The sequence below is a fragment of the Oncorhynchus kisutch genome, linkage group LG5 (genome assembly GCF_002021735.2).
Source record: "Oncorhynchus kisutch isolate 150728-3 linkage group LG5, Okis_V2, whole genome shotgun sequence".
NCBI lineage: Eukaryota > Metazoa > Chordata > Actinopteri > Salmoniformes > Salmonidae > Oncorhynchus > Oncorhynchus kisutch.
Genome location: NC_034178.2, coordinates 61,769,939 through 61,787,406, shown reverse-complemented (window position 1 = coordinate 61,787,406; position 17,468 = coordinate 61,769,939). Strand labels below are relative to the sequence as shown.

At 41.6% G+C, this 17,468-nt stretch overlaps 1 long non-coding RNA gene and 1 pseudogene across 1 annotated transcript; one reads left to right on the top strand and one right to left on the bottom strand.

Annotated features, from left to right (window-relative positions):
• Window positions 1-17,468, top strand: part of LOC109891379 (plexin-A1-like) — a 370,611-nt pseudogene that overhangs the window by 38,633 nt on the left and 314,510 nt on the right.
• LOC116374232 (uncharacterized) lies at window positions 119-4,297 on the bottom strand. Its single transcript, XR_004210101.1, has 2 exons — window positions 3,065-4,297; window positions 119-1,048 (listed from the first exon to the last, which is right to left on the bottom strand). It is a non-coding gene; the product is annotated as an uncharacterized LOC116374232 (long non-coding RNA).

Below are 17,468 nucleotides of genomic sequence, written 5' to 3'. Positions count from 1 at the left end.
AAACACAAGAAGAAAAGACTGCGAATTTGGGTGAGGCCATGGTTGGGGAGACGTGGCCAGTTTGGATGGTCTGTACTGCAGAGAGAGTTGGAGGTAAATAAAACCCAATCCACACAGCTAGCTAGCCTGCTAATTTATGTTTTCATACAGTGCATGTAGTATGTCCTAATATCACTCAAATAACCAATAACAAGTACAGGTATTCAAAATGTTCCAAAATCAATTAAATGATTTGGTTATGGGCCCATTCTACAGTACAGTACATATTGAAAACTGAGTGCCATTCACATTTGATCCTGAAAAGTGTACCTCTGCAAAGGCTGTCCTCAGAAATGCATATTGTAAACAATTGTATAGGCTATTTGTAAACATATACCTAAAAATCTATCAAAAACAAGTACAAGCATGGGGCCTTGCATTTACTGACTGTTACTGGGATCAACTTTGTAATGCATCCTAGTAAGACTTAGAGGCTCACGAATCTGAGGTGGCATGTACAGTAGGTGTTAAGGTATGGCTGTGCAGGTACTGTGTGTGTGAGATGCTGCTGGTGGTGGATATGAAGGTGGTGGTGGTCTAATGTTAACTTCACATTGTTTGGCGTCATTAACAGTATCCTAATGTTTCTTTTGACCGCTGTTTTGACTGATGGGTCTTTTATTAGTTCAGCTGCCACCTGATTTCCAAATGTAACCTCTGTGTCAACAGGCTGCTTGTCGCCAATATTCTGTACTTTTTCAGACATTCGCTTAAAACAAACAAGCTTCTGGAGCTGTCCTGCTCCGATTGCTTCTCTTTGCTGCGTCTCTTCTAAGGCATATTTTCAGTCTCCTTCCTGCTGGTGGTGGATGGATTCTCCGAGGGGCCAGGAGAAGGACTTCACTCAATAGGGGTACCACGTCGTGATTGAGGCTTAATTGCTCATATGTCAACGTCACAGGTCTTAACAGAGCTGTTGGTGATGCGGAGAAAGACATTTCAGATGTCTCTGACGTCATCCAAGTTATCCTCTGTCTCATGCAGCATTTCTCTTTATCCTCACATCGAGCTGGAAGAGAGAGAACAAGTGTCAGTGACCTTCAAGTGCTTTTACATCCTGTTTGATTTGTTTAATGAAAGTACTTCACAACAATCAATCTGTCAGGTAGGACTACATGCTAGATGGGTTGTACAATATTATTGACAGTTGTATAACCTAAGGTTATAGTACATGATGTGCTCAATGTGTTTATGCTTACACTGGTCTCACTTTGGTGGTGCATCACATCTTTTTGGGGGGTATCTAGATTCTTCAAAAGCAAACACAGCCAGTCTGGGTATTCCTGCTCCAACTTGGCTTTGGCTTTAGCAAAACATGCTCAATTCAAGGCGAAGAGTGGGCAATTGGGGCACAAACATTTTCATTGAACTATTTAAATGGCCGATGGTAAGTGGCTTTGACCGTGACATTAAAGCCTGTAGCTATCTACATCAATAACAAAGTGATTAAAATGCCTGTAGCTAGCTACATCCATAACAAAGTGATTAAAATGCCTGTAGCTACAGTGGTTCTTCCTTTAAAAGTTGCGTCAAACTACAGCAAACCTTGCGGGCTGCCACAGAATTCTATGGGACGTTATTTAATTGTCAGCCACTGTTACCATTAATGCTAGTTAGTGCTAGTTTGACCACCAGAGGGCATCTTTGAGAAGCATTTGATAGTCTTCAATATTGGCTGTACTAGAGAATTTAAAAGCTTTTTTTGTAAGAACATAGTATATGGATTGATTTTAAGAAATTTTGCTTAATTCATTTGATTAATATTATGGTGTTTCTATTCCAAGAAAAATGAAAAAATGAAACCCTCAGGGTTTCCGTTAGGATTGAATCGAAAATATGGTGCTATACAAGATGACGGTCGGGAGTAGGCTACAGTACTAAGAGCATAACATTTCCACACCCTAATTGTAGTCTAACCAATACCCAAACGGAGATTCAGTGCAAAAAAAAATCTCATTGATTTATCAAGACCAGTCCCCGTGCTTGTCTGAGCAGCTCGAAACAGTGGACCATACGCTATTGCTTCAAATCCTATTGCTTCTAACTTCAGAATGCTTTTAAAATAAACAAGACCTACACCACTTTTAACAGCACATTACTCAACACTAGTGAGACTCATGTCACCTACGGTAGGCCGAAAGTATATCTACAATTTTTTTTTTCAATGTCGTGACTCCGCCAATATTTGCATTTAGAGGATTGGAGGATTCTAAATATCTAAGGAGCATTTTATCAATTAGTGTATTTGAGTTTAACCACAATATTTGTTGTATTTGTTCTGTTTTTGTTTTTAAATAACCTAAAATGACCTAAAATTGTTACTAATTTGTAAATAAAGCCAGTTTGTTATTTTATAATTGTATTTATATTTTTAGAGGGAGAGAACTTAAAAGCCTACCGTCGCCTCATGGGTCTCCCGGTCGGGTCAGGAGTAGACTGCAGTAAGAGCAAAATAATCCTAACATTTCCACACCCTAATTGTAGTCTTTGTTTCTCTTAGAATAAAACCTTAGTGTAACAACTGTTTTTAGTAAGTAATACTGAGGAGTAGTAACAAACAATAAGTGTTTTTCCGGATGTGCGCGTGCAGGACAGAGGAATAGCAATTTTTACACTATTGTTCTAAATTCAATCACCTTCATCCTCACCATTCAGTTAATTGAAATTCAATTTTAAAATCATGCACAATTATTAGTTTCTATTTGGTGTATGTCGCCCATTCATTGTCAAATAAGAGAGACTGTAGTTCCTTGTGACCCAAAAGCATAATCAGTGCTCTAACTTCCCCTTGCGCTGGTCTGGAGCAATGAACTTGTGACGCAGGGTACCATACTAAACCATCAAATTCCATTCCACAAAGTCCCACAGCATAATCGCAAAACTTTTAGTTGAGCAACCGCTATCTACATTCATAACAAAGTGATTTGAAATGCCTGATAGTGATAGGCTGTTCTTCCTTTAGCATGGAAATAATGTAAATGGAAAGCAACCTAACGTTAGCTAGTTATCAAGCTATTTTGCTCACCTGGTTGTTGAAGAGCAGTGGCAATGTCTTTCCAGCTCTTTTCTTTTTCAGTCCGGTTGTGGTGAAACTCAGAAGAGACATCGGACAGGCACTTTGGATCTTGCCAAAGTTCCACCAGCCTCCGTTCCATCTCGTGTCCACAGACCGTGGAGTGCTCCCAGCTCTTCGAAGCAATGTTTTTTTTATGCTACGCTAGCTAGCGTCCACCTCTTCCGCCTGATTTCGTCACGAGCTCTCATTGCCAATTGCTGATTGCAGTTCTCAAAACTTGTCGTTGCACATCTCACATTACAAGAGCATTGCAGATTTTGTGCCGATTTTTAAAATCAAACATATTTGAAAATATTGGGACGTAAACGAGCGTCGGTGACAGCCGCACGCCCTAAGTAGGTAACAATATGGGGATTTTGTCACCGATCTCAAATATATCGCTGCCAAAATCGCTTAGTGTCCACCCGGCTTTACTCACAATTCACAAATTAATAAAGGCCTAGATATAGAATTAGCCTGCAGTACAGCTCTAGTACTTTGGTGAACATGCTGTCAATGCAGATTGGAAATTGGTTTCTTGCACACGTTTACACTGGCCCCATTTGTCCCTATCTGCACCACTTGTGTCACACTCCAATTCTTTACTAATTGCTGCACTCTACTGGTTCTGATTCTATTAGACATATAGCATAGGCAGTTAGCGTAGCATTAGCCCTATGAAAGGGCTTTATCCCAGCTGTTGTTTCTGTGTTGCACTAGCTAGATCAGAACCACATATAAACAACTGGTGATGATTATGCTGACACAGATAGCCAACGTAAGGATGTGACCCTTTCACCCCCAATCCCTCGCTCTCTCTGCCCTGGTGGAGCAACAGATTTGCACAAAACGAATGCAAGTAAAACAGAATTTGTAATTCCAGATGTCACTTCCTGTCTATGTTGCTGTTGTGTGAGCAAAAAGTGATGCAACTTGATCTTTGCTCTCTGTATGTGTGAGGACTACTAAATGCTACTTGATGCTAGTCAAGAGGGAAAGCAGCCTCTGTGTCAGAAGCACAACCACAGTGTACGCACACACAACTCTTACTGTCCCGACCTCTTGCTTCCCACCGACATCATTTTATTCCTGAGGTAAACAGTCCCGCGTCCATCAGCAGTGGGAAAGCCAAACAAAAACCTGCTACTCATGGTTGCTATATTGTGAATAGGATAGACACATGAACACAAAGGTCTACCAGTGTGTCTGACATACAGCATAGGAAAACAACAGGTTTAAGAGAGGAAAGGGAAGCAAGTGGGCACAATAGCAGTCACTGTATTAATGGAGTCATTAAAGGGACACTGTCTTGTTCTACACAACAGATGGTGTGGGACAGGGACGTATCTTAACTCTAGATTTGACCACCTTTGGGGTCTGAACATCAGACAAACGTTAATTTCGGTGTGAACCATAACCGTTAACATTTATTGCTAGATAATTAGACATTAGTTCAAAGTGACTAGATGTGGTCTTTAAAGGGTTATTTCAGGATGTTGCCAATGAAGTCCTTTATCTACTTCCCCAGAGTCAGATGAACTCGTTGAAACCATTTATGTCTTTGCATGCAGTTTAAAAGTAGTTGCTAACTAGCGTTAGGGCAATAATTGGAGGTCTTTGAGAACTGCTAGTATATACCATAAACTTCCAGTCATTGTGCTTCCTTCATACTGGATACAGAGACATAAAAATAGTATTCATGAGTTCATCTGACTCTGGGGAAGTAGATAAAGTGCTTAATTAATGGTAACCTCATCAACCGTGCACACTGACTGCATTCAACACCATGTGCTTGCCAAGTCTCCTTAATATGGCTAGCAGTTAACGTGCCTCTGTAATATGGTTAACATATTGAACTAACTTTAGCCATATTATGATCACACTAACTGCTAGCCATATTAAACAGGCACTGTAACTGCTTAATATGGCTAGCAGTGCATGTGTTCTTGATATGGCTAGCAGTGCATGTGTTCTTGATATGGCTAGCAGTGCATGTGGTATTGATATGGCTAGCAGTGCATGTGGTATTGATATGGCTAGCAGTGCATGTGTTCTTGATATGGCTAGCAGTGCATGTGGTATTGATATGGCTAGCAGTGCATGTGTTCTTGATATGGCTAGCAGTGCATGTGTTCTTGATATGGCTAGCAGTGCATGTGGTATTGATATGGCTAGCAGTGCATGTGATCTTGATATGGCTAGCAGTTAGTGTGATCTTGATATGGCTAGCAGTGCATGTGATCTTGATATGGCTAGCAGTTAGTGTGATGTTGATATGGCTACCAGTGCATGTGATCTTGATATGGCTAGCAGTTATTGTGATCTTGATATGGCTAACAGTTAGTGTGATCTTGATATGGCTAACAGTTAGTGTGATCTTGATATGGCTAACAGTTAGTGTGATCTTGATATGGCTAGCAGTTAGTGTGATCTTGATATGGCTAGCAGTTAGTGAGATCTTGATATGGCTAGCAGTTAGTGAGATCTTGATATGGCTAGCAGTTAGTGTGATCTTGATATGGCTAGCAGTTAGTGTGATCTTGATATGGCTAGCAGTTGCATTGCTAGAGATCTACAGATCGTATATAATACAAGGCCTATGCCCCAGGGTTCAAGCTGTCCCTGGTCGAGTCTGTAACACCTACATGTTTCAAGTAAACCACCATAGTCCCTGTGCCCAAGAACACCATGGTAACTTGCCTAAATCAGTACCGACCCGTAGCACTCGGGTCTGTAGCAATTCAGTTATTTGAAAGGCTGGACGCAATCTCGATTGCACTCCACACTGACCTTTCCCACCTGAACAAAAGGATCCTGGACTTCCTGATGGGCCACCCCCAGGTGGTGAGGGTAGGCAACAACACATCCACCACGCTGACCCTCAACACGGGGGCCCCTTAGTCCCTTCCTGTACTCCCTGTTCACCCGCAACTGCGTGGCCGCGCACGACTCCAACAACATCAAGTTTGCAGATGACAGGACGTTTATGGGCCTGGTCACCAACAGTGATGAGACAGCCTTTCGGGAGTAGGTCAAAGACCTGGCCGTGTGGTGCCAGGACAACAACTTCTCCCTCAACGTGAGCAAGACAAAGGAGCTAATCGTGGACAGGAAATGGAGGGCTGAACATGCCCCTATTCACATCAATGGGGCTGTAGTAGAGTGGGTCAAGAGCTTCAAGTTCCTCTGTGTCCACATCGCTAAGGACCTATCATAGTCCAATCACACCAAAACCATTGTGAAGAGGGCACAACAACGCCTTTCCCTCTAAGATGGCTGAAAAGATTTGGCATGGGCCCTCAAATCATTAAAATTCTAGAGCTGCGACATTGAGCACAACTTGCCTGGCTGCATCACTGCTTCAACTGCTTGGCATCTTGCATCTTGGCGCTACAGAATGTAGTGCTTACGAGCTACCTGCCACCCAGGACCTCTATACCAGGCAGTTGTCAGAGGAAGGCCTTCAATTGTCAGACCCAAGACAGACTATTCTCTCTGCTGCCGCATAGCAAACGGTACAAGAGCGCTAAGTCTGGGACCAAAAGGCTCCTGAACAGCTTCTATCCCCAAGCAATAAGATTGCTAAATAGCTACCTGCACAATTTGCATTAACCCTTTTGGCACTAACTCCTTTTGACTCTGCACATACGATGGACTACACTCACACATACTGACACTCCAACACGTACACACAGACACACTCACTCACACATCATGTGCACACATTCACCACACACACAAACATTCCCACACTCAACACATACGCTGTAGCTACTGTCTTATCTATCCTGTTGCCTAGTCACTATACCCCTACCTATATGTACATATCTAACTAAATTTCCTCGTAACCCTGCACATCGCTTCAGTACTGGTATCCCATGTATATCAAGCTATCACTGCTCATCGTGCTTATTCCTTGTTTAGATATTTTTTTATATTATGTTATTGTATTCTGTATTGTAGGGAAGGGCCTATACGTAAGCATTACACTGTTTGTCTATACCTGTTGTTTACAAAGCATGTGACATTTGCAATTTTATTTTGTGTAACACCCTGACAACAAAAGATCCCAACTCTAGATACAGTAGAAAAACCACAACAATGACAATCTGGAGAGGGAGCTGGAGGGAGCGAGACAAGTATAGAGAGGGAAGTAAATCGAGAGACAGACTGTGCTAGTGAGTAAAGCCTCTTCCTTTGGCAGCAACAACATAATTGTTCCAGTAGGTCTTAGTTAGCATGGTTCTAGGATAGTGCCACAGAAAGCTGAGTGTGTGTGTAACATACATCTCTTTTGCTCTCTCTTGTTAACTGTTTAGTCTTTTGCTCTCTCGCTTACTCTCTCTCGTTAACTGTCCCGTTTCCCTCGAAAAATGGGAAGGAGTTAATGCATGCTTTGCCATCACAGCCAAGTACAACATGTATTTTCTCAATCTTGAAAAGATTTGTCTGGGAAGTATATTTTTGTTTTACCTTAGGTTCTTTCCTCTCCTAAAGTGATTACCTATGACTTTCAATACTTTCATTTGACCATTTCAGTTTCTCACTCGCTCTCTCACACACACACCTTGTCACACTCCCCCCTCTCTCTTTATCTCGGTCTGTCCTCTTCCACGCAGGCTCAGGCTGGACATTTCTACGTTTCTCCCTAGTCATGCATGGGCTTCCTCTGCCTGAGTTTCCTTTCATTTGTGTGTCAGTGGTACTGGTGTTGGTGATTGGCTTGGACATTGTCAGGCTGACAGTCTCCCCAGAGGCCCAGTAAAACAACATAGCTGGAACAGCTCAGCTCTGGTTTCCAAGCTAATCACAATCACATTTTTAAGCTTAAACGACCGCTCCACTCTCCAGCCAGCCAGACAGACACAGAGAGATGGTGAGAGGCAGAACGAGGAAAGAACAGCAGAGCACAGTACTGCACACATCTGGGAGGAAACAGATATTCATATGCCACACACATGCTGCGTACAGTCATATACAATGCTTTCGTAAAGTATTCAGAACCCTTGACTTTTTCCAAATGTTACGTTATAGCCTTATTCTTAAATGGATTAAAAAACAATATTTCCTCATCAATCTTCACAAATTACACCATAATGACGAAGGAAAAACAGGTTTTTAGACATTTTTGCAAATTGATTACAAATACCTTATTTACATAAGTATTCAGACCTTTTGCTATGAGACTCAAAATTGAGTTCAGGTGCATCCTGTTTCCATTAATCATCCTTGATATTTCTACAGGTTGATTACATTCCACCTGTTGTAAATTGCATTGATTAGACATGATTTGAAAAGGCACACACCTGTCTATTTAAGGTCCCACAGTTGACAGTGCATGTCATACAAAAAAAACAAGCCATGAGGTTGAGGGAATTGTCCGTAGAGCTCCGAGAAAGGATTGTGTGGAGGCACAGATCTGGGGAAGGGTACGGAAAGGATTGTGTGGAGGCACAGATCTGGGGAAGGGTACAAAAAAGGTCAGCATTGAAGGTCCCCAAGAACAGAGTGGCCATTATTAAATGGAAGTAGTTTGGAACCACCAAGACGCTTCCTAGAGCTGGCTGCCCGGCCAAACTGAGCAATCGGGGGAGAAGGACCTTGGTCATGGAGGTCACCAAGGACCCAATGGTCACTGACAGAGTTCCTCTGTATAGATGGGAGAACCTTCCAACCATCTCTGCAGCACTCCACAAATGAGGCCTTTATTGTAGAGTGGCCAGGCGGAAGCCACTCCTTGGTAAAAGGCATATGACAGCCCACTTGGAGTTTGCCAAGGTACCTAAAGACTCTCAGACCTTGAGAACCAAGATTATCTGGTCTGATGAAACCAAGATTGAACTCTTTGTCCTGAATTCCAAGCGTCAATTCTGGAGGAAACCTGGCACCATCCCTACGGTGAAGCATGGTGGTGGCAGCATCATGCTGTGGGGATGTTTTACAACGGCAGGGACTGGGTGACTAGTCAGGATCGAGGGAAAGATGAACGGAGGTAAGTATAGCGAGATCCTTGATGAAAATATGCTCCAGAGTGCTCAGGACCTCAGACTGGGGCAAATGTTCACCTTCTAATAGGACAATGACCCTAAGCACACAGCCAAGACAATGCAGGAGTGGCTTCGGGACAAGTCTCAATGTCCTTGAGTGGCCCAGCCCAGACTTGAACCCGATCAAACATATCTGGAGAGACCTGAAAATAGCTGTGCAGCAACGCATCCAACCTGACATAGCTTTGTAGGATCTGCAGAGGAGAATGGGAGAAACTACCCAAATACTGGTGTGCCAAGCTTGTAGCGTTTTTCTCGTCATTATTTGGAATTGTGTGTAGATTTGAAGGGGGGGGGGGGGATAATCCATTTTAGAATAAGGCTGTAACTTCACTAAATTGAAAAAGTCAAGGGGTCTGATTACTTTCTGAATGCCGTGTGTGTATGTGTATATAAATATTGTTATACTAACCTTGTGGGGAAACCCCATTCAGTATCCTTTTCCCCCTAACCTTAACCCCAAAAACGAACCCTAAACCTAATTATTAACATATTTCTGTTCTTAACCCTAAACCTTCTAGAAATAGTCCCTACAAGGTAAAATACTAACAATGTCCTCAGTTGGTTAAATTTTTGTTTATTTAATATTCTTGTGACAAGTATATTTAATCACACACCAACAGCCTTGTTAGACTGAGGGATGAGTGTGCCTTCTCAGCATATTCAGCCTGTGTTTAAACATTCATTCACATGCATGCACGAAACACACCACACACTAATCCAGACATCCCCCACCTTACAACACATTACCCCAGATTTCTGTGTTCAATTTGCATGACCACACATTTATGTATGAGCTGGTGTTGGATTTAACTTAGAACACATGAGACGGTGAGCACCACAAAGCTATAACAAAAGACTATTGGCCTGATGGCTTGAGCTTTCAATGATTTCACATGAATTAGACACATTTGTCTGAAATGTTCTCTCACCTCTGATGCTACTATACTGAACAAAAATATAAACGCAACATCAAAAATGTCAAAGATTTTACTGAGTTACATTCCATAGAAAGAAATCAGTCAGTTGAAATGAATTCTTTAGGCCCTAATTTATGGATTTAGTATGAGGGGCGCAGCCATGGATGAGCTTGCGAGAGCATAGCCCGGCCCAGCCCAGCCTCTCAAGATGGTGGGCCTATCAGAATGAGTTTTTCCCCACAAAAGGACTTTATTACAGACAGAAATACTCCTAATCAATCTCCCCCTCAGACGATCCTGCAGGTGAAGAAGCCGGATGTGGAGGTATTGGTTACACGTGATCTGCGGGTGTGAGGCTGGTTGGATGCACTGCCAAATTCTCTAAAATGACATTGGAGGCAGCTTATGCCAGAGAAATTAACATTCAATTCTCTGGCTCCTTCAAAACTTTAGACATCTGTGCCATTGTGTTTTGTGACACACTGCACATTTATAGAGTGGTCTTTTATTGATCCCAGCACAAGGTGCCCCTGTGTAATGATTAGGGTTGCACATTTTGGGGAATGTTAAGAGGGAATTAATGGGAATATTGTAATTAACGGAAATATATGCAAATTAATATTAATACCATTTAAATGTAGATGTTTTTTGCATTAGATATATTTACCATATCATATGGAGACATAAACATTTTACCGTATCATAAGTAGACATAATTGCCAATGAATAAATCCTTCCAATAGAAAAAAAAAGAAAAAACTTTAGTTACAAATGGAACTTTCTTGAACTTCTTCTGATCCAAGATGGCGGAGCAGTGCAGACGTGTTTGTCATTGTCCCGTTAGTTTTTTTCCCATTTTTTTTGGTGTATATTTCAATCTCTTCTTTTTCCATTTTTAAATTAAATATACCTTCCGGCAACCCGCCTCACCCAATGTGATACGGATCTGCTATTTTTAGACCTTATAGCTAGAACCATCAGAGGCTCGCCATCAGATGCTAACCAGCTAATTAGCTATTAGCTATTTAGTCGTTGTTAGCCACTGCTAGCGGCCCTTACCTTCAGCTCCGACACCAGCCACTTTTAGCCTGGAACATACCGGACTGCTCTTCTCTTCTCCACTATATCACCAGATACCTGCCGTACGCTCTGGACCAGTACTCCATATCATATCATAGCAGCTAGCTAGCCTTCTTCCCTTACGCTGTAAAACTGACTATCCTACCGATCCCCGACTTCGGCTATTTCATTTACAAAGTAGCCTCCAACACTCTGCATCCAGATTGATGAGTAATCACAGTGCCATCCGTTTTGTCACAAAAGCCCCATATACTACCCACCACTGCGACCTGTATGCTCTCATTGGCTGCCCCTCGCTACATATTCGTAGCCAGATCCACTGGCTCCAGGGCATTTATAAGTCTTTGCGAGGTAAGACTCTGCCTTATCTCAGCTCCCTGGTCACTATAACAACACCCACCTGTAGCACGCGCTCAAGCTGGTATATCTCACTGGTCATCCCCGAAGCCAACACCTAGTTTGGCCGCCTTCTAGTTCTCTGCTGCCAATGACTGGATCGATTTGCAAATATCGCTGAAGATGGAGACTTATAATCTCGCTCACTAACTTTAAGCATCAGCTATCTGAACAGATCACCGATCGCTGCGGCTGTACATAGCCGATCTGTAAATAGCCTATCCAACAACCTACCGTATGTTGTTTTTATTGACTTGTTTTGCTCTTTTGCACACCAGTATTTCTACTTGTGCATGATCATCTGCACATCTTTCCCTCCAGTGTTCATTTGCTTGATCTATGTTCCTCCATGGAGTCAAAAAACCTTCTGATTCCAGGAGGATGAGCTGTTGCTATCGATAAGGTGTCTGATTCCTCATTTTCACCTTGAATAGAAGTAGAGGAACTTTATGCACTTGGACAGATGGTTCTGCATATTTGTTGCATTCTTCACATATGATTTGGCACAGTATTTGCAAATGTACACAGCTTTTCCTTCTACATTAGCTGCAGTGAAATGTCTCCACACATTATTTTCCTGTAAACATTAGAACAAAATGTGTATTTTTTTTCTAAATACAATTCCATGTACAGATAAATAGTTAAGCAGTTAGATTAAACAACTCCTTTTGAAAGATAAATGTTTTAAAATGAAACATGTATGGAAACAGGTGAAATAACACTGTTAGTAGGCCCAAGCAAGTGAAAACACACATGGTAGCAAAAACGAACTAGCAGAAATTGTTAACAAGTTAGAAATTATTAAAACACACTTTGCTGTAGGCTCCTATTTACTAGTTAACAAAAAATAAAGTAATATAAAATATATTCACCCCACCCAGTATTAAAGCATGTAGTCCTTTGCTCAGACAGTGTGGTAGTGCGCAAGATTTTGAGAATCAGCTGTACATGTGATGGAAGAGTGCACTGTGGATGCAGAGGGTTGCAATTCCAATGAATTGGGGATAGTTTAACCAAAATATGCCAAAAGACCTAGAATTGCCTTATGTGTATCCCACAAAAAAGGTTTCCTGTTATAAGCTAACTTTTTTGATGAATTTAAGCAAAATTCCCCAAATTCCTGGGCTTAACTTCTCATGGAAAATGTCCTGAAAAATTTTCCTGGAAATTTTCTGACCCTTTGCACCCCTAGTAATGATCATGATTTTTTATCAGTTTCTTGATATGCCACACCTGTCAGGTGGATGGAATATCTTGGCTCAGTAGAAATGCTCACTAACTAAACCATTTTGTGCACAGAATTAGAGAAATACGTTTTTTGTGCATATGGAAAACTTGGTGATCTTTTATTCTCAGTTCAGGAAACATGGGACCAACACGTTACATGTTGGGTTGATCTTTTTGTTCAGTATAGTTCCTGGGTGAAGGAGCTTACTTGATGACTTCAGTAGCATTCCTACTACTTGGCGCTAAGCTCTATATGTAGCCATGCCATGTCCCTTTTTAGTAAGAGCTGCAATGTCTGCAGGGACACCCAAATACGATCACAGTAAGACTCCTCGATCAGAGCGTTGGTTATGTCGCACTGTCCAACACCAAACTCACACAATCTGTCATATTCACACAATTTAATACCCTGCAGACTGTTTTGCAAATTAATTCTCACTCACATTTACGCTGAGGGAAAGAAATAAGAATACTCGTCTCGCATGCAGGCAGATGACGGCCATATCTGTAATTCAATAAATACTAGCATTTCCATTTGATATGCTAATGGTCACTTTTTGGCAAATGGAGGGGATTACACAGTCACTTTGTCTAGTCCAGGGTATTCATTAGCACCAACCACAAGCACGACGCCGGGATAAATGGAATTTTCAAATCTCTAAAGGTCAAAGGAGTGCCGCCTTCGGTCGGTGCCCCATCGGTCGGAAAAATGCACATTCTCCCCGACAATTTAACCGTTTTTTTTTTGCTGTTGAAATTCAAATAAGGGCTAGAGTTTCTCATGATGTTTCTGTCAAAGAGGGGGAGAAGGAAAGGAGAGAGACCGATACTTGTTCACTTCCTGTCTCATGCCACTGTGGGTGGAGGTCTTAGGATTGCCACACTCCTAGCATGAGCTCACCTCTGTCACCCCTGTTAGCCCTGCCAAAACCACAGTGTTTACAACGGAGCTGGTCATAGAATTAACCACACAGAACACTTAGTAGACTGAGCATGTCGGATCAACAGCGATACCAGAGAAAAGGTCTAAATCCCCCTAAAACTATTTGACACTAATTGGTGGGAGGAGTCCAACTGATGGGTTCAGTGCAATTCCTACAGGCTCGCATCTGAAGACTTGAGGCACTGTCCTGAAACCCCCCCAGCCTTATAACCCTGAATATCTGAAGTATCAAGTCCACTCAAACCAAATGCTTCTACATAACATTTACAACCAGTCTTATCTGTCAAAGATGACCCTCAACCGCCTACGAAAGCAGCAATACTAGAAATGAATCAGTTTGTTGCCTGTATGGCCTTTCTGCCTTGTTCTGCACATTTCCTTGTATTGTTCCATAATTGTATTCAGCATTTCCCCTGCTGCTACAAACGCCATCTACTTTACTTTAGCACTTAGCTGAGAGGCATTCTAAGCAACTTTTAACGGCTTTCGGCAGCACAAAAAATGCTGTCATATTTTCCAATCTCTTCTCAAGTGATTGAAAAAAGGGAAGGTATAGCGGGAATGATTGGCGGCCGCCGGGCGGGCTTGTCGCTTTGGGGTATTGGCGTAACATGTAAGGTCATTTGCCTTGGCTGTTTGGGTAATACATTTACCCCCAGCTGCTCTGGGCTGGATTTGCAGAGTAGATGAAGCTCTTACACTGTAGTGTAATGTTGAGAAAGTAGCTGACCTAATTCCTCTTTTCTATGTGGCAGTGAATCAAGTCTGTTCTAGACAGTCTTTATCGAGCTGGACATTCCAGAATGTTTAATTTAAGCCCCTGGTCTCTCTCTTCTTCTACATTTGTACATAGATAGGATCTCGCTCCTCTTCTCTATCTCTTACTCCTCTATTGTTGTCACTGATCGTCCCTCCTCTCATCCTCCACCACCCCTCTCCTTATCTGTTTTCCTTCTTTGTGGGAAAGTTCAGTACCCTCGGTCATTCACCCTTCTCCAATGAAACAACCTCACACACATTTATATTAGAGGTCGACCGATTAATCGGAATGACAGATTAATTAGGGCCGATTTCAAGTTTTCATAATAATCAGAAATCTGTATTTTTGGACACCGATTTGGCCATTTAAAAAAAATATATATATATTTTATTTTTAAATCTTTAACTAGGCAAGTCAGTTAAGAACACTATTCAATGACGGCCTAGGAACGGTGGGTTAACTGCCTTGCTCAGGGGCAGAATGACAGATTTTTATCTTGTCAGCTCGGGGATTCAATCTTGCAACCTTACAGTTAACTAGTCTAACGCATTAACTACCTGCCTCTCATTGCACTCCACGAGGAGCCTGCCTGTTACGTGAATGTAGTAAGAAGCCAAGGTAAGTTGCCAGCTAGAATTAAACTTATCTTATAAAAAACAATCAATCAATCACTAGTTAACTACACATGGTTGATGATATTACTAGTTTATCTAGCGTGTCCTGCGTTGCATATAATAACTTACAGAAAACGTTTGACCTCTGTCATTGCCAACAAAGAGTATATAACAAAGTATTGAGAAACTTTTGTTATTGACCAAATACTTATTTTCTACCATAATTTGCAAATAAATTCATTAAAAATCCTACAATGTGATTTTCTGGATTTTTTTTTCTCATTTTGTCTGTCATAGTTGAAGTGTACCTATGATGAAAATTACAGGCCTCATCTTTTTAAGTGGGAGAACTTGCACAATTGGTGGCTGACTAAATACTATTTTGCCACACTGTATATGCAACAGTTTGGGCCGCCTGGCTGGTTGCGAACTAATTTGCCAGAATTTTACATAATTATGACATAACATTGAAGGTTGTACAATGTGACAGCAATATTTAGACTTAGGGATGCCACCTGTTAGATGAAATACGGAACGGTTCCGTATTTCACTGAAATAATAAACATTTTGTTTTCGAAATGATAGTTTCCTGATTTGACCATGTTAATGACTAAAGGCTCGTTTTTTTGTGTTTCATTATGTTATATTTAAGTCTATGATTTGATATTTGATAGAGTAGTCTGACTGAGCGGTGGTAGGGAGCAGCAGGCTCGTAAGCATTCATTCAAACAGCACTTTTGTCCGTTTTGCCAGCAGCTCTTCGCTGTGATTCAATCATTGAGCTGTTTATGACTTCAAGCCTATCAACTCCTGAGATTAGGCTGGTGTAACCGATGTGAAATGGCTAGCTAGTTAGCGGGGTGAGCGCTAATAGTGTTTCAAACGTCACTCGCTCTGAGACTTGGAGTAGTTGTTCCCCTTGCTCTGCAAGTACCGCAGATTTTGTGGAACGATGGGTAAAGCTGCTTCGAGTGTGGCTGTTGTCAATGTGTTCCTGGTTCAAGCCCAGGTAGGGGCGAGGAGAGGGACGGAAGCTATACTGTTACGCTGGCAATACTAAAGTGCTTATTATAAAATCCAATAGTCAAAGGTATTTGAAATACAAATGGTATAGAGAGAAATAGTCCTATAAATACTATATTAACTACAACTTAAAACCTCTTACCTTGGAATATTGAAGTCTCATGTTAAAAGCAACCACCAGCTTTCATATGTTCTCATGTTCTGAACAAGGAACTCAAACGTTAGCTTTTTTACATGGCACATATTGCATTTTTACTTTCTTCTCCAACACTTTGTTTTTGCATTATTTAAACCAAATTGAACATGTTTCATTATTTATTTGAGGCTAACTGGATTTTTATTGATGTATTATGTTAAGTTAAAATAAGTGTTCATTCAGTATTGTTGTAATTGTCATTATTACAAATAAATAAAATTGTCAGATGAATCGGTATCAGCTTTTTGTGGTCCTCTAATAATCGGTATCGGCGTGGGAAAGTCATAATCGGTCGACCTCTAATTTACACAAGGCTCCACATTGTTAATTACCCAGTCTTTGGTGTGGAAAGCATGTCTGAAAGCAATATGTCCTAAGGAATGGTCTGTTTTGGTTTGTAAACTGTTCAAACCTCCTTCCTCTTTCAGTTTTCCCTCGGTCTGACTCACATGGCAGCTGTTACTAGGCCTACTGGCCAGACTGGTTGACCTGGCAGGCATGCCATTTGCTGCCAGTCAATCTTACTTACACATCATTTGGCAGGTTCAAGATCATTTACTGACTATTTTGGTATGTCTCGTTACAGTCGAAAGCCAAAGCGGTTATAGTAAGTCCTGTTAAAAAAGTTTGACAAACCTGTTCTGCCCACTAGCTGTCAAAGTCCATTGCCCACTGATGCAGGAACATGCACAAACTGCTCTCCTCTTATCGCAATGGAACTCTTTCAGCCTCACTGGTTATCTCTAAAAGTTATCTCTTGCTTCTTTCATCTCTCTTCTCTCTCCCCCACCGCTGCTGTGTCTCACTTTTTTTAATCTTCTACCCCCTGACACACCATCTCGCCATCTCCATTTTTCTCTGTTCTCTTTTCCCCTCTTCTATCTCTCTCTGTCTCTTTCTCTTTGTCCCTCTCTTCCTCTCTGTATAGCAGGGCAATGGAGTGTGCGGTGCTTCCAAACTGACCCCGAAAGCTACATGCGTAACTAGTCTTCATGGAGAGGGAAGGCTAGATGTGATCGTGGCACCTATCTAAAACTAAAGGAGTCATAGTCTCTGAATGCTCCGCTATGAAAAGCCAACTGACATTTACCCCTGAGGTGCTGACCTGTTGCACCCTCTACAACCACCGTGATTATTATTATCTGACCCTGCTGGTCACCTATGAACG